The sequence below is a fragment of the Parasteatoda tepidariorum genome, unplaced genomic scaffold, assembly GCF_043381705.1.
Source record: "Parasteatoda tepidariorum isolate YZ-2023 unplaced genomic scaffold, CAS_Ptep_4.0 HiC_scaffold_1961, whole genome shotgun sequence".
NCBI classification, from domain to species: domain Eukaryota; kingdom Metazoa; phylum Arthropoda; class Arachnida; order Araneae; family Theridiidae; genus Parasteatoda; species Parasteatoda tepidariorum.
Window position 1 is genome coordinate 1,498 of NW_027261500.1, and position 8,018 is coordinate 9,515.

The 8,018-nt window shown below is 31.9% G+C and overlaps 1 pseudogene; it reads left to right on the forward strand.

The window, feature by feature from the left end:
- The first annotated feature begins 264 nt into the window (after positions 1-264).
- LOC122273120 (cuticle protein 14-like) lies at positions 265-3,403 on the forward strand (annotated as a pseudogene).
- The last annotated feature ends 4,615 nt before the right edge of the window (positions 3,404-8,018 follow it).

Here is an 8,018-nt window from a genome sequence, read left to right on the forward strand (position 1 = left end):
GTAAAATTAGTTTAGAACAGTGTTTTTTTTTAAAACTAATGTTAAAAGTAGTTGGCAGGAATGCTCTAAACTTTTTTTTTTTTTTTGGTACTCACTGCACTACTTTTTTTTAAAAAAAAGTACACACTACTTTACAAACTGTGAAAAAAAGTGGCGACTACAGTAGTTTCACCTGTTGTAGTGCGTTATTACCGACCGCAGCTAATAACACGTATTACTAGGTTTATCCTGCACGGCATTTAAAAACTTTTAACTTTTTTCTAGGTTTTATTACTGGTTTCAATGTGTGTTGTGTTTGCTGTGGCTCAAGAAATTGTCATACCTGTTGGGATTAATGGCAACGACACTGTCACATTTATTAGAAACAGAGAAGTAGGTAATCATTTTGTTATCAACTTCTTAATAACAATAATAACTATTTTTTTTCTAGAATTTATTGATATTTTACTGACCCGTCACAATAAAATTCTGTTATATAATCGTATTGACATCTAAAAACGAAACTGAGATGGAAAAGTTACAAAATTTCATATTCTAAAGCAGTGGTTTCCAAAAAATGTTCCACGGAACCTATAGGAAGGGTCACAGGGGCTCCGAAGGTTGGAATTTTTTTTTAACCAGCAATAATTATATTTGTATCTTATCCAAAATCCGGAATTTATTTAATATATATCGGTTATTTATATTAAATTATTTAAGTAAAATGTTAATCTAAACACTAGCACAGTGGAATTAATTCTTTTTAAACTACAATACAATTATGAAAAAGATATGCAATTATAAAAAATTTAATGAATATTTATCATTTAGCTGTTCAATTCGAAATAAAGTAATCAAATTCAAGAATAAAGTATTATGTTTCTCTGATAACTATTCTCAACATTTGTAAAAGTATAAAAAGAGAGTAAATTAGTTGATTTAAAAGGAAAATTGTTTGCTATTCGTTTAGTAAAGAAATAAAACGTCAGAATGACATGAACCACTGTCAGATCGGGATGTTTACGAACCTATTCCTTCCTAGTAGCCACATTTATAAAATTCTGTGAGAAAATGGGGTAGCAAAATACAAACACGAGGAACTAACAAAATCGCTATCTAACTTTGGCGAATTACTATTAAGGAAGACTGGATTAGAAACATCAAAACCTGCTTAATTGCTGAAGAAGGTGTTTGTAACACTTCTATCTAGAGTCGTGGTGGCTCGGGGAATTCCAATGAAGTGAACCGGGTTCGAATCCTAACGACGGCTGGTCGATACGAATTCCGCATCTGGCTTACACTGACCGCAGTGCAGACTTAAAATATCCTCAGTGGTTGACGGATCATATATTAGAGTCTTTTTGCCGTCCGACTAACCGCGGGAGGTTTTCCTCTCCGTGTAACGCATATGCGGGTTAGTTCCATTAAAAAGTCCTCCAAGAAGGCAAATACTCCCAATACTTGATCTAGGAGTTCTCTTGTCTTCTGGGTTGGATTTAAAACTACAAGACTACAGAGGTGAACATTAGTAGTTGCAAACCCAAAAAATTGGGTCGGCTGTTCAACAACGGTTATATAAAATAAAGTATTAAATATCATTTCTTCTACGTTTCCTTCTGCTATCAAACAAGTTTTTTTGGTGATAGTTTGTCTCGCCCTCCATGTTAAAGACTCGTTAGATTTTGATAGTGTTTTTTTATTTCCTTATTGATTAAGTATTTTTCACAAGGGAACTAAAAATTATGTAAAAGGCCATGATTTAGAATTACTTTACTTGTTTAACGAAACTGACACTCTATTTTGCGCTTACCATTGAAAATCAATCTCCATAAATATAAACTATTTTATTTCAACTAAGTTAAATATTGATATTCGTATAAAATCTCTGCCATTAAATACTTTTGTAAGCCATAATTTGTAATTGGGGGTCATTTAAATATTCTGATTCAAATATATACTGATTTTTGGCAATTTTGAACCCCTTTCCCTATTGTGAGCAAAAATAGGCTAATAACTAATGCTTATCTGAGAAACTCTCAGAATTTTGCTTTAATTTTACAGAGCAGCGATGACTCAGTGGCACTGAACTGTCGCTGTTTAACGCGGGGGTTCGACTCCAACTTGAAGCCCAACAAAGCGATGGGTGCTAGCTTGTGTGGGAAGTAAAGGAGGTCGATGCAAAATGTTGTCTGCATTGTCGTTATAGTGATTGGTTGTCCTTGTTGCAAGAATGCTGCTGTACTTCTTTTTAATTTTATTATTGTAACCTAATTTTGGAATTAGGTAAAAATAAAAGATATAACTTAGTTTAAAATAAAACTTTCGTTTTTAAAGCATTGTTTATAATTTTGAAAAGAAGATTCGATTTTTTCTTTTTCAGAAAATTTTTCAAATTATCGAATTTTACTGTTTTGCGTAAGTATTGCTTAAACCCTTATAAACCCCCCAAAAATAAGCAAATCACAAACCCACCTCCTCCGTTTAGGAGCTTATGTATGATTCGGTCTCGCAGTGGACTAATCGTAAAGACACGGTTCCTAGTAAAACAAAGAAGTCAAGCATCACTGTCTGTGGTCAGTAAGCGGTGGGTGACCACTTTGATCAGCCTGGGTAGGGATCGAGGTTGCACGGTATTGGTCGTCATTAAACCGTTCTACCGTGAAAAGCTCAATTTCGCAAGAGGCCATCTGGCTACCGAAGCAGTTGAGCCATCCTCTCTGCAGAGGATCAAAATTGCAATGGCATGTCTTCAGGTCATTCTGATGGGCAGACCGTTGCCAATAGCCCATTGTGCAGCTCTAGAACCACCTACCTACGTATTATTCGAACGACCCTTTACCCAAATTATCCCAGTTAGAACATAAGGGAACAATAATTATACTTACTCATAAACTAATATTTCTAATCACAATATGCTAAACTTACTATACACGTACATTATCACTATACAAATATTATCCACTAAAATTACTATTACTATACTTAGGTTTTACAGGCATTTGGCAATTACGATGAAGGATATAACGAAAACCAGTTAACGGGTGGTGCCTCTTTTTACAGAGAGAAAGGTTACGCAAACGGAACCGGTTCCTATGGGTACACAACCAGAAATGGCCTCATAAGAATTGTGACATACATTGCCGATAAGGATGGTTACAGAGTCTTGACCAACGAACCTGGAGTAGGGATTCAACAATCTTCTAATCACAAAAGAAACGGAACCATCTGCACTGACTCCCGGTTCATCTGGTTCGAATAATGAATTTGCATATATGGTGGCAGCGAGTGATGTAGTAAGAAATTATGTCGTTTTGCCCAATATTCACAGATTCTCAACTCGTTGAATATGTTTGAAAACAGCTGTTAAATATTTGATAAAAAATGACAATAATAAAGAACTTGAATAAAATCCTATTCAGGCGAATATTCTCTCTTTTCTTTTTTTATGGGGGAAGGGGGACATTTTTTTCTACGAGTTCACATTCTGCCATGTAATGTTGAAAAAAAATTGTAAGTGAAAAAAATTTCGAGATTGAGATTTTTATAATCTAGGCATTTTTGTATGATACGCTACATATTGGGGGGAAAAATCTTTTTTTCCAAAAATAATTTTTTTATGATTTTGAATTCTCTGAAAATTCTATTTTGGCTTTTATAGTGCTGGGAATGGAGAGAAAATGGTAGTCAAGTCACTTTTCCTCTCGGTGCACTTACATTGCTTTTTCACTTGCACTGGGACACTATGATTGTTTAATAAAAATAAGCAATATTCAATTTAAGATGCTTGATTAAATAATGATTAAATGAAAACAACTTGAATAAAACACAAATAAAGGTACAGAAATGGACATACTATAGGTTCTGTAATTTGAAAAAGAACTTTTCCCGATGTCTAAACACCAAATAACAGTAGTGACTGTCATTTGGTATTTGGACACTGAGGGAAGTTATTGACTATGTCTATAGAACCATATTTCTTACATATAATAATATTACATATAATAATATATATATCTATAGAACCGAATATATATATATATATTGAAAGTATTTTAATTTATTTTTCAAAATTTCTTTAAAAAAAAAGAAATAAAAGCAACTAATTGAGAATTCTTTGCAACTAATTACTAATCGAGAGAAGTAGCTAAGTATTATTCTATTAATTTTTTTGAATATTAGTTTTATGCCAAATGGTGCCTTTTTTTGCAAACTTTTTTTTTCGTGTTGATAAAAATCGCCATAGTATACACATTAGGGTATTCCTAATTTGTATTTAAGTAAAGAAGGAACTGAAAAAGCTATCGAAATATGTGGAATCACTTAGGAGGATAATATGAAAATATATAAACAGGTTTGATTGCCTACGGAACTTCGGAAATAGCTTTTGTAATCATCGTCACTTCTTTTTTGTTTCCTGCGATAATCAAAAGTTGGACATAGATAACATTTTTTTTCTTTCTTGCTTAAATATTTTTAATCAATTCCTAATGTGTACTTTATACAATAAAACCTCTCGGGAACGACCACTTTCCCTTCCACAGTAAAATAGTCGTTGATGGAGGTTCTTAAAAGTTACCTCCATTGACTTCAATATTGTTATCGAAAGTACAAGATTCCCCCTGAACAATTGTAATTTTAGTCAGTGTCATTTTCTTTGTACGAAAATGCCACTTCTGTTGGCGTCTTGAAAAGTCGGATCTATAAATAAAATTTAGCGTCTATAAAAATGATGTGGTCGCTATTTAGAGGTTGTCTTTTTTGGAGGATTCAGTTTTCTTTTCTTTGTTACAAAGATTCTAAAAACACATTCTAAAGATGGTCATAACAGAAACTATGTTTTTGCATTATTTCACATGTCTCATATTTTTACACTGAATTTTCAATAATCCCCACCGTTGATACGCATGTTTAGAACCCTTGCCAAAATAGAAATTAAAAAATTAAAGATTACGGACAGATAAAATTTTGATTTTAATAATCAAAAAAATCAAAAATAACATAAAAGTGACCAAAAAAGATAATTAAATCAAAGCGTGATGAATAATTAAAAAGAAAGATACGATGAAAAAACATTAAACACACGTAGTTGAGAATAGGTGAAAGCCAATAATCAAAATCAATTGTAATTTTTATCAGGCCCTTGGTAAACACTTAGTCATTGAGCTCTAATTTCGCCCAAAAAATCAAGTTTTGGGTGAAAATTAGACTAATTCTTTGCAAAGTGGTGGTTTCACATCTTCTTAGCGTTACGTGTTAATAATATTTTTTGCTAGAGTCATTCGGTAAAAACGTCGTAATTTTGTTTGAAATGCCAAAAAAATATCACTAGAGGGACTTCATTGGTTATTGTTCTTTCAACAAGCATATCGAATCGTATAAAGTACCATAAAGTACCGGGTTCGATTTCCATCTCCACCATATTTGTGCCATACTGTCATTTTTCCATCGCAACTTTGATTCTCAACAGAGGGGATGGTTCCCCTGATTCCGTAGCATGATGACTTGAGCACGAAGTCGAACACTTTACGGTTGAAGAGTTTAACGAGAAGCGGCACCGTGCAAACCCACTCGATCCCTACGCAGGCAGATCAAAGTGGTCACCCACCCACTCATTGACCGCAACCAATTCGGTGTTCTACTGAGAATCACGTCTATACGATCAGTCTACTGCGGGATTTGCGGGGAAAAGCGGATTTCAGAGTTAGTCTTTTATATGAAAGTCTTGCAGAATTTGTGGTTGAATGTTATTCGTTTTTGCAACTCTTCGGAAGAATCGAACTGTATAATCTTCTATGCATCAATCACACACGTTTATAAANTAGACCAATTGCCGCATATATACTAAAAGAAAACACCACTTTTAAAATATATCCTGTGATATACATAACAAACTGTGAATCTAAAAGAACATTTTAAGAACCTAAATCTCAGAATAAAAAGAAACGAAAAGAATGGTGTGAACATGTTAAAAGAAGGGCATAATAATTAGCCCTTTTTATCAATTGAACAAAGAATGATAAAATATCTTTCTTTTGACGCTTATGATTTTTTTATTAATGTGAAACTCCTTTAATAATTCAAAACAATACAATACGATACACAGAAAAAACAGAAGAAGTAACTTGAATAAGTCAGTTTTGGATATTCATGTCTATGTCAATGACTTCAGAAATTAATTTATATATTATGGCAAATAATAATAAAATAAACATCGACACATTAAAAGAAAACACAAATGAGAGAATATTCAAAACTAAAATTCAAATACTGAAGGGTGGCGAGCAGAAATGCCAGGTTTGAAGCAAGTTAAACCAGTCATAAAAACTGAAAAATGTAACTATGAAAAAAGATATGATATACGTTTATAAATTTATAGGAGTCATAGAATTACTATGATAAATATACTTTATGTATAGTTATGATAACATGATGTAATAAAAGACTCATTTAAAATTATTTACCAATTTGCATTTGATTTTCACCAGCGAGTAAATTAAAAAATTTTTACGTTAAATCCTGAAAATCTTGCGAAAAATGCTCATTTTATACTTGGGTATGAAATAAATTTGGCTAGATCTTTTCATGCTAGTTGTGTCTCTTTTGTTACAAGCGTTTGATTTTGTGATAAGATGTAGATAAAACAGAGCAAATAAAACAGAATGGGAAAGAAGTAGATTGAAAGTCATAGAGGAACACTGTAAAAGGCATGACACCAAAGATAACTAAACATATCTTTACGGAAAGAAGTAGATGGAAAAATTATAGAGATTGAACAAGGACTGCGAAAAAAATTTTAAAAACGTATGTTTGGCGCAGCATATCCTTCTTAGGACTTTGTGCCATTAAACCCTACATTCAATCAATCAATCAAATAAATAAAAATACAGATTAAGCAGAGCGTTGATCCAAAATTACGAGTTTTTGAAGTCAATATTGACGAGTGGAGGCCAGTGCTTTATCTAGACTTTTATTTTATATTAGGTTCGATGTATTCTGTATATTAAAATATGACACACAAAGAATGTAACTTAATAATGGCATATTTTAACTAATATATTAAATGCACATTATAATTTCCTTCCGAAACTTCCTTTAGATATAAAATCAATATAAAAATTACTCGATACAATAAGTATCAGTAATATTTACTCATATAGAATTATTTCATATGTGAGAAATTTTTATTCTCTAGAAAAGTTTTATGCTCATAATTTTTATATTGAGTTTTATTTACCGAGTTTTTTGTCAAATCTTTAGTAATAATTCAATTTTTATCCTAAAGAATAACATTTTTCTTTGCTGATTAAAGCAACAAAAAAGAAACTGAATGAATCAAAAGTAAATTACGAATATGGACTTTCTATAGTTTCAGTTTTCTAAACAAAATCCTTCCTTAGTGTCTAATGACAGGAAGAAGTAAAGAGACGATCACGTACGAAGTGGTTTCCCTACAAAAACTGAGGAGCAAGATAGATAAAAAGGAAGAAAAGCTTTAATAAACATGTGAGAGGGGTTCAATAGGGAACCCAAGAGTGCCGAAAATAAAGTAAGGATAAATTTCCAAATTGTTAAAAAGTGCGAGATACTAAAAAGATGATTAACTAAATTTTTAGAATTATTCAAAATGTGGAAAGATTTCTAGAAATAAAGGTTGGTAGATGAAGGAGCAGTGTGGAATAATTTTAACAACAAAAAACTCTAACCTATGATTAGACTTCCAGCTGACTGGAATAAATTACTGGAATAAAAGATTCTTTACTGTCCCGATTTTGTCACATTTTTCATGTTCTTTACGTCAAAATTTAAGGGCATTATGCATAATTATGATTATACGCAAGATTACACTGAGAAAAAATTAGATAAATATCGTAACTATAATATTAATACGGCCTAGAAAACAACTTTAAATTAAAATTTACTCAAAATCTTAGAAATTCGGTGACTGATTTTTGGATAAAGTAAAACCATCGACTTCATAAAGTTTAAATTAAACAGTTTATTGAATGGCGGGATTTATGTTCTGTAAATTGAATCTATAA